At 46.0% G+C, this 20,596-nt stretch overlaps 1 protein-coding gene and 1 pseudogene across 8 annotated transcripts in view; one reads left to right on the top strand and one right to left on the bottom strand.

Moving 5' to 3' along the window:
• The window catches only part of LOC148013773 (Clathrin adaptor complex small chain family protein), a 112,401-nt gene that overhangs the window by 14,720 nt on the left and 77,085 nt on the right, over positions 1 to 20,596 (bottom strand). The gene's annotated exons all lie outside the window — the stretch shown is intronic.
• On the top strand, positions 11,828 to 12,446 carry LOC148013774 (rac-like GTP-binding protein 5 pseudogene; annotated as a pseudogene).

Genomic DNA, 20,596 nt, shown 5'->3' with positions numbered 1-20,596 from the left:
CATAACCACTTCCGATCTGCCTAAGGACCTGACATTGCAGTCTACTAACGGTAGCCGGTTCACTGAACTAGTTGCTACTACTTCCAATCAGGGATCACAGCACTCATAGCCTTTGGCCGTGACGACACCCCTTGCTGAATACGTCCTTGGTAATTCACCCATGGAAAAGGCGTCGCAACCAACATCCTTGACACCTCTAGCACTTCCAAAGCACCTAAAGTCTAGACTTGAGGAGAAATCTCTCAAAGAGGTGGCCAAGGAGAGGACACATCTGACCAATCAACCTAGCAAGACTGTTCAGCAAGTTGCAGCTAAGATCCATGAGAGCACACCAAAGAAAGAGAGTGCTAAGGCCCAACCAAGCACATCAACGATTGACCTAGTTCAAGGTCCTGAGTCCTTAAGGAAAACACCGCAATTGTCCAAGAAAAAGAGGACAAAACAACAGAAACAACGGCAGTTGCAAGTGGTGATAGACACTAAGACAATTGAAACCAAGAGCACGGAAGAACTTGGGAATAAAACATCAAGCCCATTCACCAATGAACCCATTGCCATCTCTCTTAACAGCGGTGAAACCTCAGATACATCCGTGTGTTCTGATAAGTCAAAGCAACCATCACCATCAGCGGTTGCTTGCAACACTCAATCCACCGACAACAAAACTCACATTAACCAATCAAGAGTGGATACAACACTGTCACAACAAGGTGACAAATCTATACCAGTCACATCCAAGGAGAACCATGACACAATAGCAACAAAACCTCAGGAAAAACACACAAACCCCGAGAGCATAAGCAATCCTAGCGTTGACCAATCCTGCTCATCTAGGCCTAAGCCCCCAGCTATGCTAAAACCTAGGAAAACTCCTAGAACCTTCCATGAGTTAGCAACCGAGCAAGCCCTCATCGAACATAGAAGAGTCGCAGAATGCTTAACTGAGTTGGATGCTAAGCTCAATGTGTTCTCACGTGTCTACGTCCTTGCAGATATGGCCGCATTCCCTAGGGAGCAGCTTGAAGAATATTTGTCATTTTCCCTATCTTGGGAAGAGCAAAAACATCTTGACGAGCACTATGATAGGCTCCTGCATGAACGCATGTTACTTACCTCTGACGACGAAGCCGACGAACTATGCTTAACTGTGATATTCAATGACGTGCTCTGCCAACCAAATCTCTTAGAGATAAAGCAACTAAAGCAACAATCAGAGGATCGAAGTCAATTCGAAAAACATTGGTTTGAAAACCGTGTTACAATGGCCGCGAACTAGGAGCCCGGATTATGACAGTCTTAGAGGAGCGATTGGCTAAATGACCTTCTCAAAGAGACCCAACCTATGTGGCGCCGGCTTCCTTTCGAGTACTGACTGCCATTTGGGGTAGGGACTTAGCTGGAACTAGTCAAGAGAACTCTCTGGCTGATAAGATTCTCACTGAGGAGGAGTTACATGTTGCCAGTAGACTCGGACAAGGTGCCATGCTACTCGATGTTGCAAAATATCTATCGTTATTAAGTAAGCTGCCACGAGTACTGGATGCGTGTGCCACACTCTAATACAATCTGGAGTTCTACAATTGATTTTTATCCTCGTAAAGTGACATGGATTCGTAAATATGTGCATAAATAAACAATGAATTTTGTGACCCTGTATAGATAATATCAACACACACAAGTAATGATAGTCAAGCGCAGGGAGAAGAGTTGGGTTTAACAGGCTGAGCTCCTCAGACCCTCCTCTCGCCACACATTTTGAATTTGGGTGACCATTCCCACCTCCAGCAGGAGGGCATGCAACCCTCATTACCGCTATAGAAAGCCCTGACCAACATCTCTGATGGTGTAGATGGGGCACCGTCCCTTTCTATACACCTTTTCCCTTTCCACTCTATCCTTCGCGAGATAAGCCTTGCGCCACTCCATGACAACCAGTCCATGCAACTTAGCATAAGCCAAGATCTACTAATGGCCGAAGACAAAACGAACATTAACAGGGAGCCATCCCACTACAACAAACGTTGCATGCCTCACCTCACCTCTCCTCATCATATGCGCTTAATAATCCACTGTGTAATCCCTCCCATGCGAATAGTTTTATCCTGCCTCAGGGCCTAATCCTTGGTTCGCATTTTGCAGGTCCCCCTACGGTAGTAGTCATGGACCACATAGTGCAGCTAGCCAACAAGGAAGCTCTCCGCCGTCAGAGGGAGAATAAGACACTAGCGCCCCTACCAGAACGCTACGTGCCTACTCTAAAGAGGTAAGCGCCAAAAATAGGCCCCAAACGACACCGCCAAGGTCGCAGGCCGAAAACTCCCTAAGCCAAGAGGACGAGGGCTCAAGGGAGCACACGAAGTGTGGCAACACCGGCCGTACAAGTCCCCCACCAGACGCTTGGGTACCAGGCGCTCGAAAGAGAGGGCAGCGCAAGACAAGCAAGAATTTGACGCATTGTTTAAAAGCATTTTGGAAATAGTTGCGGCCAGGGACTACACCATCCAAGTCCCGGTCGACATCTTCCCTGCCCAGCCTCACAAGAGCCCCTCACCGGCACAGCCTCAGTCACCTGACCACCCGGACTCGCTCCACCTTGTACAAATAGAGTAGCCCCCATGATGTATAAGCTGTTTAACAAAGGCCATCCTGCCAAAACTTTTTATCTTTAAATGGTTATAAGGGAAGGCTCCCTACATGTACACACTTTCCTTGCCTACTACTAATATATGTCACGCCTTTAACAAGCATCGGAATATGCATCGCACTCCACATCATAGGATTTTGACAAAGTAATATCTTATCGTGATTGCATCTGTATGTTATACTTGATGCATGCAACTTGCATATACTCATGAATTGACGAGTGGATGCATGATGTCGCAGGTCTTCGTGCGAAAGCGTTCAACGTCCAAATCACCGCAAGACCACCAACCTCACAAGAGCTGTGACGAAGCCACACCGTCGCAAGTAAAAATCACCCTTGCCGATCGCCCACATCGCATAGACCAAAGCATGATCAATGGCCACTTTCTCTTTCTAGGTCAAACTCTACACCTGGCACTCACGGCAGCTATTACCTCAATTGTACCAACATCGCACGTTACAAAAAGATTTGCAAAATCTCCAGTGTATCTCCCCATCTCAACAACTATTCCTCTAGCAACGAGGCTGGGACACAATCATCGCTGTAATATCCAATCTCGCAGCCTTTGAATGTCGACATTTCCCAACCCAATTGAAAGGCTGATAGCCTCAATGTATTGCAATGGTTATACTCATATTATTCTTTTTTATTTTTAAAAAAAGTGAAAAAAAAAGGAAAAAAAAAACTCACGATCACAACACAGCACCTAAGGATCCTCAAATTAGGTACGTCCAGTGACCTTGGTCGGCTGGCTCCATCCCTAGTCCCCTAGCCCTCTAGTATCACCCATAATTGTTCAGGGCATATCAAGGGTAGGACATAACCAGGGAGCTTGTCGCGCCTATGGTTAGACTTGTCACCCTAACCCATTCGCACAATTCCCTCTTGCACTCTGCCTTAATACCATTACAATCAATCATGGTAAGCACCACACGAATGGCCATGAAAAGTACACCGTCCTCATCACACAAGTCCAATAGCTACCAGCTATTACCAAAAGTGCGGTGTCCCTGTGTTCAATTATGCTACGTCGTGTAGTCACAACGCAAAGGATGTCTTATACACCTTTACGTGTACTTCTTCTCAATATGGGCAACTTTGCTTCATCCACACGTTACGAGAAACCAGCCCGCGGTCTTCTAACAACATAATATCTAAGTATGCACGAGCACTCACATAATATCTGCACCGAAATATATACACAGTTTGGGTCCTCAAGTATAGGACAATACTCTCAACTTGCTTAGAGTTCGACTTGTCTCCCAAACTAATTGAACTACGTCTTGTGCACGATAAAGAAGACTAGCACTATCCCTAGGGAGAGACCACATATGAGAGGTTTTCAATTGCAAGTATTGAAGACTCCAACGAAAGTGTCGTTCGCTCTTCATCGACACTCAACTCTAAATTCTTATCCTTTGTCATCATGCAAGCCTACCAAGAATCGTCATGCGTAGAATCCCCAACAAACCAACACTTATATTGGCCATCAGTGCAATCCCTAACAAAGAACAGCCCTACCACCAACTGCAACAACCCTACCACCCGCCACCTAGGCCACCAACGTACCCCTAATGACCTTTCTCCACACCACCACCAACACTCCTCCATGGCAACCACAGATGTCCCTTCCACCCACATCTTCAGTGTAGCCAAAGCCTGCTACCTACGACGGTGAGTGCCATGGGACTGGCACTCGTCTAGGAGAGGGGTAATGTTAACCGTCAGATAAACAAGGTGGAAAATCCGAAAAATCTAAAGCTGAAGACAAAGACCAAGTAAAAAGTAAACGGAAGACGAAGGCGCACCATGAAAAATATAAAGACACAAGAATTGCAGAAAAGTCCTAAATAAAGGAAAAATGCGCACAAGAAAAAGCATAAATCAATACTTTTGTAAAAGAGCGCAAGCGCATCATGATTTAATTTAAAGAGCATTGGGCTCTCATCCGTGCAATTTGTAAAAGTAGATAGACAGTAGGACGGAAGCTAGGAAGATAGGAGGACAGAGAGACCGGGAAGAAGAAGCTCTCCATCTTCCCCTCTCTTCTTCTCTTCTCTTCTCTTGCTCGCGGTGATGGAGCTTGGAGCGTGGAGCTTGAGGATGGAGCTTGCTCGAAGCTTGCACTTGGATCGTGGAGCTACCGGAGTGCGCGGGAGAGGAGGTAACTCGATTGGCATGGAGGTAAGCTCACTACACCCGTAGATATGGATGGCGCCTCGGCTACGTGAGAGGTAGCCATTAGTGCTCGGCTTGAAACGCTTAAAGCAATAAGCGATCCGTGGGTCTTGGCAGTTAAACGAAAGCTCCCACATCTGGCGTCACTCGCCTATCACAAGGACTACTAGGACTTGCATTTTTGTAGTCTAGATTCTCCTACATCACCTAGCATCCCTGGTCTATCACACGAGCTGCTCGAACCTACGTTTTTGCAACCTAGCTTCTCCTCCATCACTTGGCGTCACTCATCTGTCATAGAGGCTGTTTGGACATGCGTTTTTACAACCTAGCTCATCCTCCATCATCTAGCGTCAACATTTGGGCTCCTTTCCCTACGTTTGACAGCTCCGCTATTCTAGGATTTGTGTTTCGCTGCCCAGGTCACTCCCCAGCATTAGAGGACTACGGTTCACTCCCTTGATAGCTGGTGATCATCTTCCATGTCTTCGACATCATCAAAGGACTGTGGTCCCCACTCCCTTGACAACTCTCTTTCAACTTACAGTGATTACTTCGATGGCCCACTACCTGGAGGACTACGTTTCGCTCCCTTCACTATGCATATTTCCCATAGGTGTTGCCGCTTGATTCAGACAAAAAAGTGCACTTATCTTTTAAGCTTCGGCCCTACTGTATCAACTTTTCTTCTCATAGCATGATTCAGTGCATCTGACTCTGTTCTTGTGCTTCTAAGTTTCTCTTCTCTCAGTGTTTGCCATTCACTCTCACTGTTACTGCTCACAAATCCTACTGTCTCTCTCCACTGTCGCTTATTTTGGCATGGTATCAGAGTATACATGTTACTTTGAACACCATGAGTAGTCATCAATAAAAGTGACAATACAAAGATGACCCCCAAGTGCTAGTGTCCTTATGGGACCAAATACATCATAGTGCATTGGCTGCAATTTTCAGACAGCATGCATGAGACCATCCTTTTTGAAAGCAAACATATGCATTTTACCCAAGATTCATCCTTCACATGCATGGGAAGGTGGGGTCTCCACAAGAGGTAAGGCATCCACCAGCTAACTGTTAGCAGTCATGTTTTTCATGCATTCTCATCTCCTACTTGTGAGACTCAATCTAAGTCAACAAACAGGGACAGTGGGAGCTCTGGCATGTTTATCATGTGCTTTGACGAAGGAGGCAGCTCATTATAGAGCATACATTTCTTCTTCCAGCTGACTTATGTGTACATTTCTTGCATTTCCAATCAGTTTCCAAGCCCTGCCACTGCATGCATGTTCTGGACTGCCCAAGATGCCTCATCACTATTTGTCAGATTTTCCTGTGCAATCGGACTGCATTTATTGCAGCCCCATGGTATTATTCAGCAGGTTGGCCAGATTTAGAGGTCATTTTGCTGGTCGGCCAGTTTTTGGGGTCTTTTGCTATATGTAGCTACCCCCACTAGTTGGCAAATCATCTTCTTCTACTCCTTGGCAGGTGCTCTGTTGGTTGCTACAATCTTCTCCGTCTCCAGTGTGGACAGCACGCTGGATATTCTCCGTGTCCGTCACAATCGGTGCTACTTCATCATTTCAACATGATGGAGTGCCCTCAACGACGCCTAGGGCTGCATTTCTCTTCGTGTTTGTGGTTAACTTCCGTTGTGCACTCACATGGTATCGTCACCGAAGTGAGTACACAAAGTTACCCCTTCGAGAGGAGACCCCCCCAGCTAAAACACAGATTTTCAACCATTTACACCTTGCTTGAAACACAAATTTTCTGAATTCTATGGATCCATACAACATAGGCGGACCACCTATAGTCCTATTGTAGAGGTGTAGCTGATTTCCACTGTTTTGGACCATCTACAACAAAACACACATTTTTGTGGGTGTTTGCAAGTGTTAAAGATGTCTTATCACCAATGCAATGGCTTTGATGACTATGACGAGCAAATCTCTCATCACTCCTTTGAGAAGCACTATGATCATCGCAAAGATTAGAGGTCCCCAACCCCGCTTTAAACGGGGATCCTCCCCTAACAAGTCACACAAATCGGAGCAGCCCTCTCCTCCTCCCTCTCTCCATGTCTCCCACAGAGCTAGTCCTTCTAGAATCTGGCCCTAGGATGTCTATGATGGCACGATCAATACAAGTGCATGTTCTCCCTTCTCTTCCCAAAGACGACTCTTTGGACGGATCAAATTATTTGCTTTGGTCCTGTAAGGTGGAATGTATTCTTGACACTATTCCCCATCTCGTGGAGGATCCCAAGGTGGAATCGATGATGGATCGTGTGGCACTATGGAATTGGCTCAATTTTAGAGCTTGATCTTTGCTCTTTATGAGCTTATATGATTCTGTCCTGGCGGATGTGCAGAAGTTGCATCAAGCAACAGGAAGTATGGACAAAGCTTGCTTCTTTGTATCATCAAAAGGCATTTGCCCCCACACTTGAGAAAAAATTACGGATGTTCGCTTTTGATTGTTCTCCTTTTATGAAGGATCATATCAACAAATTGGAGGACATCAGGGATGAGCTTTCTTTCCTTGACAAGATCATCTCTTCAAAGGATATGTTCATGATTCTTTTGATTTAGTTACCCTCTTCAAAATACGATGTCTTCTACACCAACCTTAGATCGAGGACCCATGAGACTCTTCTATGGGAGGAGCTTGTCCCACTTGTCCTAGAACATGACACGCATCTAAAAGAGGTAGCTAGTGGATCCACCTCCACAAAAGCTTTTACTGCAAGTACAAGAGGGAGGAAACAAAAGGAGAAAATGAAGGTCAAGCCCAAGAAGGAGACACATGATCATTCTTCAAGCTCTAACACAAATTCAGAGAAGCCTTGATACTCACACTATGGAAAGTGGACATATCCTACGGAGAAGTGTTGGAAGAAGTGTCCTCACCTTTGTCCAGGCACAAGTATAGAGCTACATCATTTCGGCCTTTCTCTACCTCTACACTAGCTATTACCCATGAATTGTTCCTTCATATCTATGTGTTGGAGGAGCCTTCTTCAATGATTGACTCGTCTTCAGAGAGCTCTTGGCTCATTGACAGTGATACTTCAAGTCGAAAAACTCCACAAGGTGATATATTACAAGATCTTCCTCCATCTAAGGGGTTTATCACTGTTGGTGACATTTATTTCGTGCCTATTAGTAGTGTTGGGGCACTTTGCCACTATTGTCAAACTATTCTTTGCGCCTCCCTTTCAAAAGTCATACATGTTCCAAACTTGGGCTCTCCACTCCTCTCCGTTTATGGCCCTTTCTCTTATGCGTGGTCCTCCGAGGCAGTTGTCTATTGTTGCACCCATTTCCACATATGCACCATCTATTCCACAGGTTCTTTCCCATCCCCCACCCTCTCCTCCAGTGGTTGCCTTGTATCCCCCATCTCTTTCAGAGGGGGATGATCTCCACGATGCGGCTATGGATTTCTTGGCCCCTAGTGTTTCTTAGGGGGCTTCCCAAGATCGTAAGGAGCTTCCTCATCTACATTGACTTCGCAGCATTGGCACTCTTTTTGTTACCCCCAGATCGGCATCTTCTTCGGCCTTCAATCACATCCAAGATTTAAGAGGTGTTAGCAGTTATGTTTGTCATGCATTGTTATCTCCTGCATGTGAGCCTCAGTCAGGGATACTAGGAGCTCTAACATGTTTGTCATATGCTTTGATGGAGAAGGCAACTCATTCTAGAGTATCCATTTCTTCTTCCAATGGAGTTTTGTGTGCATTTCTTGCATTTCCAATCAGTTTCCAGCCCCTGCCAATGCATGCCTGTGTCGAAGATGCCACATCACTATTTGTCTAATTATCATGTGCAGTCAGACTGCATTTATTGCAGCCCTAGGGTATTTTTCAACAAGTCAGCCAGATTTAGAGGCCATTTTGCTGGTCAGCCAGTTTTTGGGGTCTTTTGCTATATGTAGCTGCCCCCACTAGTTGGCAAATCGCCTTCTTCTGTTCCTTGGCAATTACTCCATTGGTTGCTACGGTCTTCTTCATGTCCGTGTCGTGGACAGTATGCTGGATATTCTCCATCACTGTCACCATCTCTGTCATTGTCACTGCTGCTGTCATAATTTCAGCCTGATCCCGCACCCTCACTAACGTCTCGGACTGCATGCAAGGACTGATCAGTCTTTGACTTTGCATTCGGCATTCTTTTCAATCAATGCATATTTCTTTCTTCATCTCTTGCTGTCTCTCTCTCTCTTTCTCTCTGTGTTCGTGGTTCTCCTCCGTTACACACTCACATTGACAATGTTGAACAGTCGTTAGACTACCAAAACTCATATGACCAACTTGGGCATGCCATAGCTCTGCCTTCTGCATAGTGGCCATAAAAGTGCTAATTGCCAGAGCATCATAAGAACTCCTCTCATATGTGTACAACAAGAAAATGCCCTTATACAAGGTACCTGGGTCCTGACAATCAAAGAGCATAGTCAAGCCCTCTGTCTCTGACAATACACTTGCCATCCTCAAAGATAACCGAAAATCCATGCTTATTGAAAGTTGAAATTGACAATAATTCATTGTGATGTTGGCATAGACAAGACATCTAGAAGCATGAAATTTGAGCTAGCTACAGCAGTAATCAACACTAAACCAATGCCACACACATCATAACTACTGTTATTAGCACATATAACACACTTCCCTACATTTCGACAGCATTAAATGCTAAATCAGCCATAGATGTGTCGCAACTGCAAGTGAGAAATGCATAATCCTCCTCAGCGAAGTTGGCCGTAACATCACCATCCGAAGACCAAGTGGCTGATATTTAATGGACAGCTAAGCCAAAGTCCTTTTTCTCCTTTGCTAACTCTTTTTTGCATTCGACTATGTAATGGCCGGGCTTCTTGTAGTAGTGGCATTTACCCTTCTTTTTCCCTTTGTCTAAGTCTTGGGCAACCTGACCAAATGGTTGTTCCACATCAGCCTTGGGCTGATTTTTCACTTGTTTCTCACCTTTGCCTTTGCTTTTATACCTAGAAAACATAGCTACATCACCTAAATCTCATGGCCATGCTCTTCAGACTTCTGAGTTTGTTCCTCCTGCAAACAAGAGGCCAGTTAACTCCACGAATGTGAGAGGTTGTTGTGCCCCAAAGTAGGGAAACCAAGACAGGACTCTCAAAAAGAGTTAAGTGTGATGTTAACCATCTCTTCATCGAGTATCACGTCATCAATATTCAGCAACTGCTCTCTCTCAAATATCCTGAATGTAGATAAGGTGATCTATCATGCCATCACCCTCATCTATGTGTGCATTTGCCAATTCTCTTCTCAAGGAAGAGATTCTAGCCTCATTTCTAGCTACAAACATCTGCTCACAGATATCTCGTGTTGCCTTCGAGTCTTACATAGAGCAATTAAAGACAAGGCATGTGCATCTTTGGAGTCCCATTTCCTTTGTTCTTCTATAGGAGGAATGTGGGCAGCAGCAAGGACAGCTTGCTATCCTCTAGCCCCTCTTGGATGTGTTTGAGGAGCAAACCCTCCTAATCTGGCCGAATCACTAGTCACAAAATACCAAAGACCCTTAGAAACCAACAGATTGTGCACCATAATAAACCAAAAGGAGTAATTGATGCCATCCAATTTTTCTTCTTGATAAAGGGCACCCCAAATGTTGCTATGATCACTATGACCTTATTGAGCCACTGCTGCAATAAAATGCACAAACTGCAACAAAATGTTTCCAAGCTAAAGTGCAAAATATATTTACACGAGTACCGAAATCCCAACACAAAATTGATAATGCAATCACAACATTGTCTCAAAGGAAATTCTGCCTTAAGTTCTTCGTAAAGCGTGTCAATATTTGCTTAGAACGGCACTATATTTCTGTACCTTGAAATGTGTGTCCAAAAAGTCACTTTTAGCAATTTAATTTTGTAAATTCCAGCTCATATAACCCATGGCATAGGTCGCACGCGCTACTCCTCCGCCTGCCATCGTTCGTGCTCTGCCCCCCCCCCCCCCCCGCCTACTCCTCGTGACCTTCTCCCCGGCCTCTACTCCGTCTACTTCCTTGCTTTCTCCCCCGCACTAAATGTCCACCACCTTCTCCCCCACCTCTGCTCCGCTCTACTTCCCCGCCTCTACTTTGTCTATTCCCTCGCCTACTCCCCCCCCTAGGGAGCACTACTCCCTGGCATGCCCCCCCCCCCAAGTGCTACCTCCGCCTCATCCACGCCCGCCTACTTTTCCACCTCCTTCCAGCTCTCCCCCACCTGAACCCGCCCCTCTTCTCCTGCTTGTTGGCCTGATCCCCCTCCTCCGCCCTATCCCCCCGCCGCCTCCGCCCCAATCCCCCGCCTCTGCCGTCCTATGGCCCTAGCCACGTTTGCGGCAAGCCCAACACTCGCATGGTGCCCGTTGTAAGCCAGCCCACAGTGGTGTCCAATGCCCCCCCCACCATCGAAAAGCACTCCCCCCCCCCACCCAGAAGCACAACAACGTGTTTGGTAGGTTCTCAACAGTGATGCGCAATGGAAACCTCTGGTCAGACGCCCATGCATTCTGCGAGTGCCCCCCAGTCAAACACCTTGTGAGTCATCCTCTCTAAGGAACACCTCTTAGACGTCCGTGCCACAGAGTTGGAGCTAAAAGAAATAGCGATCTTTGGTCAGGTAGTAGGACACTCCCCGTTGTCGTGCTGCTGCGCATCCGAGGTGTGAAATCCACCCAAAAGTTGTGTGTGTGATTTGATACTTTGTACATACTTAGTCGTTATGTTTGCTCTTTTATTTTACGTGGGTAATATAGTGAAGAGGGGTTTGAAGCAAGAGGAACCATTGATTTCTTACAGCTTGAAGCAAGCAGGGCTCTCTCCCTGTGTATGCTGACCAGTACCCATCATACCAGGTTCTCTCACTTCGAGAGCTGGGCATGCACAACAGCAGCAGAGACATGTGAATGACAACACCAGCTGCTCCCTTCCATCATCAAAGCTTTCACATTTCTGTCCACCCATCATGATGAACAATCCCAGATTCATCAAGTGTGACTGTGGGAGATGGGGCAATAGGCAAGACCTGCCTTCTTGTTTCATATATTAGCAATACTTTCCCTACTGATTATATTCCTTCTGTGTTTGACAATTTCAGTGCCAATGTTATTGTCGATGGATTTACTGTCAACTTGGACTCTGGGATACAGCAGGCCAAGAAGATTATAACAGGTTGCAGCCTCTGAGCTATAGAGGAGCAGATGTATTTCTTCTAGCTTTTTCTCTGACTAGCAAGGCAAGCTATGAGAACATTATTTTTTAAAAAAAAATGGATTCCTGAATTGACATATTATGCACCTGGAGTTCCTGTTATTCTGGTTGGAACCAAACTTGATCTAAGAGATGACAAACAAATCTTTATGGACCATCCTGGTGCTGTCCCTATTAGCACTGCTCTTGGAGAGGAACTTCAGAAGCAGATAGAAGCTGCTGTCTATATTGAATGCAGCTCAAAAACACAACAGAATGTGAAGGCTGTTTTTGATGCTGCAATCAGGGTTGTAGCATCAGGGTTGTGCTACAACCTCCAAGGCAAAGGAAGAGGAAAAAGAAAATCGCATCAGAAAAATTGTGGGGTTATGTAATAGGTATGCTCATACGGGGATTTGGAAACATCAGAGTTTCTCTAAACATATGTCATGGCAGTCAAGTCATACTGCATTTTGGTATAATGCTTCTCCCAGGCTGAAATAGTCTTCTACTATATGATGCTGACACTTGATTGGTGACCTTAAGTTATATGTACACCGTTCGCACGGTTCACTATGGAAGTAGTCTGAAGAGTTGTGAGCAGCACTGCTTTTCAGATAACCGATGGCTCTGAACTTCTAACTGAAGATTAGGCGAATGCAAAAGGAAAGTGAGTGCAAGCTGTCGAATCTGCAGCTATGGATCTTGACCAGATTCAAAATGGGGAGTACATCATCTCTGCAGGGTATGATTGCAATCTGCAAACCGTAAAAACTGAAAGGGATGCTGTAGATGATAAAATGCGGAAAGTACATCAGACAGCCGAAAATGAGCTGGATCTTGCCGTTGATAAAGTACTTAAGTTTGAGAAGACCACTCAGTGGGGCATGTTTTCAGAATTACGAAAAAAAAAGCAGGAACCTGCCGAACAAGAGCTAAAAGGGGAGGACGCAAGCAACGGTGGGGGGGAAGAGATTTCAGAGGAGAAAAAGCAAAGGAGACTCATACATGTCAACCTTTTTATGCGAGATGCTTATCAGAATCACAGAGGGGGGGTGATGGCGCTGATGAAAATTGGAAGGGCAAGCAATCAATCTAGCACTGAAATGCTTATCGTATGACCTTGTTGGAACATCTTTAGAGGAAATCTCTGAAGATCGTGGGACAATACAGATTCCCTCTTCGAGGAGACCTGTTTGAGAGGTCACTGCGACGTTGCAATTGTTTTTTTTTTAATTACTACTCTTCAACAAAACTTCCTCTTTCAAAAGAGGCATTAGAGTGTCTGGTAAGGCTGGCATCAATCTGAAGATCTTTGTTTGCTGGCAAGACTGAGTGCAGTAAATCTGGCCTGGAGAAGAAAAAGCAGAACATCCAGAGAGCTCCTGTTTTTGAATCCTGGCGGGGTCCAATTCGATCTGACACGGTCGAATAGAGGGCATTATTGATAATGAAATTTGACAGCATTCTGGACCTGGGGAAACAGGACTGTATACTGGGAAGTTGCACGAATCCGAAGGCAAAAAACGTCTCGATCGAGCTCAAGAGCGGGAAGCTATATTGAGGATCCCTTATTGAATCCAATGATAACTAGAAGTCTGAAATTGCCAGCTGGAGAACATCACTTACATTGCAAAGGTTGACAGAGTCTCGCAATTGGAGCTCTATTGGGAGGGGAGAACCTTGTTGTATCTTTACCCCAGTCTCAGATAGAAAGCCTGAGTGCTGTTCGAATTCATAAACCAAAAGATCTCCGTCCACTTGATGCCCGTGAAAGCAGTGCAAGCGGGATATATGGTTGCTGTTTTGGCAAACTGCCTGCCAATGCTTATCCATCTTGTTACAGATTCAGCACAATTACCATGACTTTATGTTTTGATTGTGAAGATGTTGATCTTGCCCGACATGGTTCTCTTTGTATTATGCAGTTTGCCTTTGAAGATGAAGTTTAGCCTGTTGATGTTTTGAAAGGCAGAAATACATTGATGCAAGCTTACAAACTTGCATTAGAATCTCCTCATATTACTGATGTTGTGCATGAATGTACCCTGGTTATTTACAGATTCAGAGACTAGAGATGGTGTAGAAATAGAGCTTTCAAATTGAATTTGATCTGCTAAATTGACCTTCTATCCTGAAATTATTCAAAGTCCTCTGTGGTCGCGACTTTGCTTTCAAAATCCTTCGACACCGTCCAGGGCCCAACTTTGAGATTGGCTTCACTCCACACTGCGCATCAGCACAGCGCAAATCGTGGAGGCCATTCTAATGGGTCAAGGGATCTTCATGGTACGACTCACCTCGGTAGACGCAACCCGTGAGCTACTAGTCAGTTCACCCTATGCTTCCACGAAGGGGGTCATCTACATGGTTCCTTGGTACAGTGGTTTCACAATGGAGGCATTTGCGCTCCACAACAAGTTCCTCAGACACCCGGTCACCCTACTCTTCCCCAAATTGGAAATAGAGTATCACCAATTAGTGGATGAATTTGGACAACTCTTCCGCACTATCCTTCCCGCCTCTTTCGCGAACGCAGTGACAACCGCAAGAGTCCGAAAGGTACGGGTGGTAGTGAAAGAGACAAAGAATATACCACAGTTTCTACAAATCGAGGTTGGCAGACTCTTTCAGGCAATAGGTTATTGTGACTGGACAGTAAGGGCAATGCCTACGTTGAGCATCAGGCAACAGAGTGCACGCGCTTCCAAGCCAAGTCGGCCTCGCCAACAGGCCCACAGGTGGATGCGGATGGCTTTACACAGATCCAGAGACGACAGAGAGAGAGAGAGAGACAGCAAGGGGGGCCACAGTCAACCCCTCAGACACAGCCACGGCAGTAGGGTGCAGCAGGGAGAGCGTCGCCCCCCTGGCAGAGTACCATGCGCCCCCCCCCCCCCCCCTTGCCCCACCCCACAGGACCACAGGCCTATACATCCACCCCCCGAGGAGGTGTCACAGGCCACCTCACCTGAGATCCCACACCCCCACACCCTCCCCACCTCCTCCCCACACCCCCCCCCCCAACACTAGCCCACAGCCATCCCCCTCCAGAGCTACCGAGCCCCCCCCACACCTGCCTTATGCATCCAACCACCCCTCCATCCCTCGATCCTTCCCTTTCCCACCATCGCCCCCGCCAACCCACCCCTTTGCTCCCCACCCAATACAACTGACCCCCCCCCCCCAAACATGAGATGAGGAGCCCCATACGCCGACATCCTCCATTCAGAGGCAATCTAGCCCCCCCCCCCCTTACACAGCTACTAGTTCATCCGTCCATGCCGCTCGTCACGCCTTCCGAAGACAGGCACAGCTGCTACCACAGGAGTTTTTTCGCAATGGGCTGTGGTCCTATCTGAGAGTTGTGGAGCGCGGTGAGTTCACACCATCCTTGGAAGTGGGAATCTTTGTGGTATGCAAATCAAGGAGCGGCAAGGTCCATCTACTAGCACCACATCGAATGGACCAAACTACACTTTCTTCTTTCAAACCTCTCACACAGGAGACTAGACGATGACTCAAATAAAGGAGGTGAAGAGCCAGGTGGCAGACCAAATCTCCCAGTGGATGGGAGAAGGACTAACACTTTTTTCCCAGCAATGGCCAAGTTGCATCATGGACATCAACTGGTGGGCTAGGGCCGAGGTCCCACATCTGAGCATTATCTTTCGAGCCCCCCGAAGTAGAGAGCTCCGATGGATGTGATCGAGTGGCCCCTGGCACAAGCGCCTCGTTTCTACCAGTGCACAAAGTCCCACCTCTCAGCCTAGCTGATACATGCTCTGGTGGTACCACCAGGCACATCCATCATCCCCATGGTCCGCTGTAGCATGGGGGAATGGAGTTCACCGTCCAAGCCAGCAACGAAGCGTATCCGCATGCCTCAAAGCTCCTCTTCTTCGTCAATAGCTTCCACACCGAGCAGATGCTTGTTGGGTCAGTCACAAGTTTCCCTATGAGCTTACATCTTGCATCCTGGAATGTGAATACCCTCCACTATAGTGGACCACGTGGTTCCAAGAAGTTGATTGTTCGGCAACAGCTGCAGCCTGCCCTTATCGGACAAATCAACATCTTACTGTTATAGGAGCACAAGCTCACTCCCGCCCAAGCCCAGCGGGTAGGAAAGCTACTCCCGAGCAGTTCACACACTTACTAGGAGCACTCCATCAGTGCCCACAACAAGAGTGGAGGTGTATGCACCTTCATTGGCCACAGCCTCACCGCCTGTGTATGGGATCATGGGACGATTGTGGCAAGGAGGGTTCTATGGATCAGATTGGATATTGGGGACTCCTGCCTTGGAGTCCTCAATGTCTATGCCCTTATTGAGGTCAGGGCACGCAGCAGGTTCTGGATGGAGATTGCCAACAGGACTCCCAAAGATGGACTCTTGGATTGTTGGAGGAGACTTCAACCACCTAGAGGCCTTGGAGGACCAGCAGGGCAGGGGCAAAAACTACCAGGACATGGCTAGCGAGGAGCGGGAGGCATGGGAGGTCTTCCTACTAGTAGTAGGAGCACGAGATGCTTGGAGAGACCCAACTTTCCACAGGAGGGAGAGGTCGCTAGACTTCTCATGGGGATACAGGCGGCTAGGCGGTGTCTTGCTAGAGCAGTTGGAAAGGTTCTATGTGGGAAAGTGGGGATGCTCTCATAGAGGCCAGATAGAGTAGTTGGCTGGCACCACCTTGTCCGATCACTGCTTGGTTCTCCTGACACTTGATCCCCTAGCATCTTTCCTAGATACACAATCCTATCGTATCCCTAACTCGATCTACAAAAGGGAGGAGATGAAGAGTTAGATTGAGCAGATTTGGACTAGGGAGTGGGGCGAGAGGGACCGGATCACAGAGGAGGTTGCAGAGATCCTTGCCGAGTTGAGCAATATCTGCTAGGAAGCAGTCCTACAGGCCAGGAAGAAGAGTTGGGAGAAGGAGAGAGAACTTCGACATGACCTACGAGCCACACAAAGATTACTACAGAAGGCACCAATGGATCCCATCCTCCACGCATAGGTGCACGCATGAGCAGCCATCACTGGCCTAGAGGACAAACACTCGGAGTTCTCATTCTGCATCTTAGTAGCCTTCTAGACGCGGAAGGGGGACACGATGTGCAAGGAGTTTTTCCAGGTACATCAACCCCTCACCTCAAGAGAGCAGATATGTAGCCTTCGGAATCAGTATGGGACAATTCGCTCTGGCCCAGATGAGGTGATGGAGATTGCCACCGACTACTACAAACACCTTTTCCAGCAAGAGAAAGCCTCAGCCAGAGGACAACGATGCAAACAGCAAGTCTGGGATCACATCCCGTCCCTCGTCATAGAGAAGATGGGAGGCTCTCTCCTAGACCCCTTCACAAAGAAGAAATTAGAGGAGGCTTTCCACACACAGGACGGGCAGAAATGCCGGGGAGAGAATGGCCTCTCTAAGGACTTCTTCACCATCTAGTGGGAGGTAGTGAAGGACCTCTTACTACTAGCTTTCCAAGAGATTTTCAGCTCAGGACGGATGCCAAGGAGTCTATAGATAGGTCTCATCAGTCTCCTCCCCAATGAGGGAGACCGGTTGGAGCTATCCTAGTGGAGACCGATCACCCTGTTGTTAGTAGCCTATAAGGCACTGGCAAAGATGATTGGGTAGAAGACACAACCCCATGCTTCGAGACATCATTCATGACACACAGACAAGATTTGTCTAGGATAAGAGCATACTAGACAATGTCTTTACCTTCTTTGAGACACCAGAGTGGGCCCAGCACAGTGGTCAAGGATTAGCTGTACTACTCCTGGATTTCGAGAAAGCCTATGACAGGGTGGATTGGGACTTCTTGGAGGGCACCATGGTGAGGTTGGGCATGGATCCGCCAGATCTCCACACTTTACAGATCAGCTACCACTAGGGTTCTCATAGATGCCAGGCGAGGGGAGCAGTTTCGGCTGGCGAGATCGATACAGGAAGGCCACCCAATGGCCCCGTATCTGTTTCTACTCTTTGCAGAGGCGATATTTCACTTCCTCAAATCACATTGGTGAGTGAAAATGAGCACCAGGGACATCATGCTTCATGAAGTCAACTAGGGTAACACATACAAATATCATTTTTTTGTCTTTCTAACATGTACCTGTAGCGGGAGTCGGGTTGATAAATGAAAATCCCAAGCGTTACCATGCATGCCCGACACATGGTTGTGATATTTCAATTTTGAGACACGCGCTTCATGCAGGAAGAGAAGAAAATGTATTCTCGCTTCCAATTTTGAGTCCCCGAGAAGAATTTTACGTGGCAAGGGACATGCTTGCCATCTAACAATTAAGGGGAAGTAAAGGGCAACTTAGTAAAATAGGAAAAAAAGCAAAAACGTGAGCAGTTTTTTTGGGGAAAAAGAGAAGAGAAGTGTTCAACACAACACAACAAGTGAGAGAGCGAGAGAGGGAGAAGAAGAATCTTCCAAGCTGAAGAAGTGAGAAATCTGAAGCTCACAAAAAGAAGAACAATTTGTTAGAAGAAAGAGACTGTGAAGCTGAAGCTATTAGAGCTCAGGAGCAGGATGGCAAAGTTGCTAAAGTCAATGGACTGATGCGAGTTCTCAGTTTCAAATGATGGTAGTAAGAGTCTTCCTTTTGTCTTGTTTACTTCTACTACTTTCTAGGTAAGAGAGTTTATAGATCAGTTCTGATGTATGGATATGAGTGAAAGACAACAGAGGATTGTTTTTCTTCATGATGAGAGTGATGTTTGTTAGTTGTTGAGTGAGACTTCCTATCGGCAAAGAAGAATGGAAGTGAAGGGTCTCTACATCTGAAACTGGGTATGTAGTAGGAAATATGTATTATGGTCAGGTGTTAAATGCATGGACTCAAGTTACAAGAAATCTGAAAGGATTTTAAAACAAGAAAATAATGGATCAGAGTTTGTAAAGTTCAAAGCTCCCGTGACTCTTTATCAATGCAAGATTGCACTTTTGGAACAAAGTAGTTGTGTTTGCTATATAAAGCATGCAGCAATTTATGTCTACAGACTGTGCAGAGTTGTTTTAGGGCAGCAGATCAAGGAATTTGACTTTGAGTTGTTCTAAAGAATTATAGCTTAGAAAGAGAGCTACAACTTTTCTTTTTGAAGCTTCTCGAGCCCATGTCTGGTTAGAAAGTTATGAATTGTTCTGTGTAATGCTTCATGAGGCAATTTCTGTGCTCTATGAGAAAACAGGTGAATTTGGCAGTATCTACGTCACCAACTCAGTTTCCCATAAAAGTCATCATGATTTTCCATTGATATATCAGTGCAAGCTCTGTTTGGATGTAGTAATGGAATGTCTTCAACAGTGAAATGCTTGTAGCAATTGAATGAACATGAAAATTTTATGTCTAAAGCTTTGATTACCCGTGTATTTGGTTTGTATTTATGTGTGCTCCTAGACAGGGTCTACAACTGATTTTGTACTGCTTGAAGCGATTACGCTTTGTGGAGCAATTTGCTGCATGAGATTGCCATCCCTAAAAAATAGGAGTTGTGTGAATCTGAAAGCTCATGTTGTCAGAGTCTCTACCATGGTGTTTTAGTATCAGGTTCTCTCTAAAAGTGGTAAAATCTGAGCTTGAAGGTTTGAACTATTTAAGTGTTCAGTTGAAGTCTCAATGAGGAGTGAGTGATCAAGAATTTTCGATCACGTGTTCAATGGTGCTGTCTCGTGGGTTTTGTTGGGGGAAGATCCTCGGTCTTTATCCTGTGGTATTGTCTTAGAGGTTGTTAGAGACCGACTACCCAATTCACCTACCATAGATTGGTGCCCCCGCTGAGGATCTCTCGTATTGAAGATCTCTTGTTGATCTTATCAGTTGGGAAGTGTAAGGTTTGGAAACCAACCTGTACACAAACTCAAGCATGGCGGCTTTTGGATATGAATCCTTCTTTGGTACTGAAAATAAGGATGTTAATCAGTTTATCAAGAGATTGGAGTGGAAGTCTTACCAAGGTCGAAGAGACACTAATGCAGATAAGGTTGGAAGGATCAACATATTGCTTGAAGGTTTTGCAAGATTATGGTGGCACTCGTTGAATGAAGAGACAAGGGCAAATTGGAATGAAGTCAAAAATGAGTTCCTTAATAGGTTTGCAACTGAGCAAACTCCTAAGAGTTTATGAAAATCTTTGGAAAGGATGTTTCAGGGAGAAAATGAGGAAGCGTCTAAATTCGCAGCGAGATTTGAAGCAAAGTGGATAGAAATTGCACAGAGTATGGAGCAACCTCCCATGATATTCTTGAAAAAGGACAAGTTTGTTTCATTGCTTAAACCTAAAGTTAGAGAAAAGATTTTGATCAAAGATCTTGATACATATGAAGATGCAGTCAAAATAACCAAGGAAAAGAAAAGGAAAATACAATTGAGGTTGAATCAATCAAGAGATATTGTTGTGCATGCATTTGTACGGCCTAATCAAGTTGACAATGTTGCAGGAAACTGCATGAACAATTGGCAAATCTGAATTTGAATATGAGCCTATTGCAAGCAAGGGCAACCTCAAATGCAACCTAG

The sequence above is a fragment of the Lygodium microphyllum genome, chromosome 26 (assembly GCF_053477565.2).
Source record: "Lygodium microphyllum isolate KBCC chromosome 26, Lygodium_microphyllum_v1.1.10, whole genome shotgun sequence".
Classification (NCBI taxonomy): Eukaryota; Viridiplantae; Streptophyta; class Polypodiopsida; order Schizaeales; family Lygodiaceae; genus Lygodium; species Lygodium microphyllum.
The sequence above is the reverse complement of the archived record's forward strand: the minus strand, read 5'-3'. Positions and strand labels throughout refer to the sequence as shown.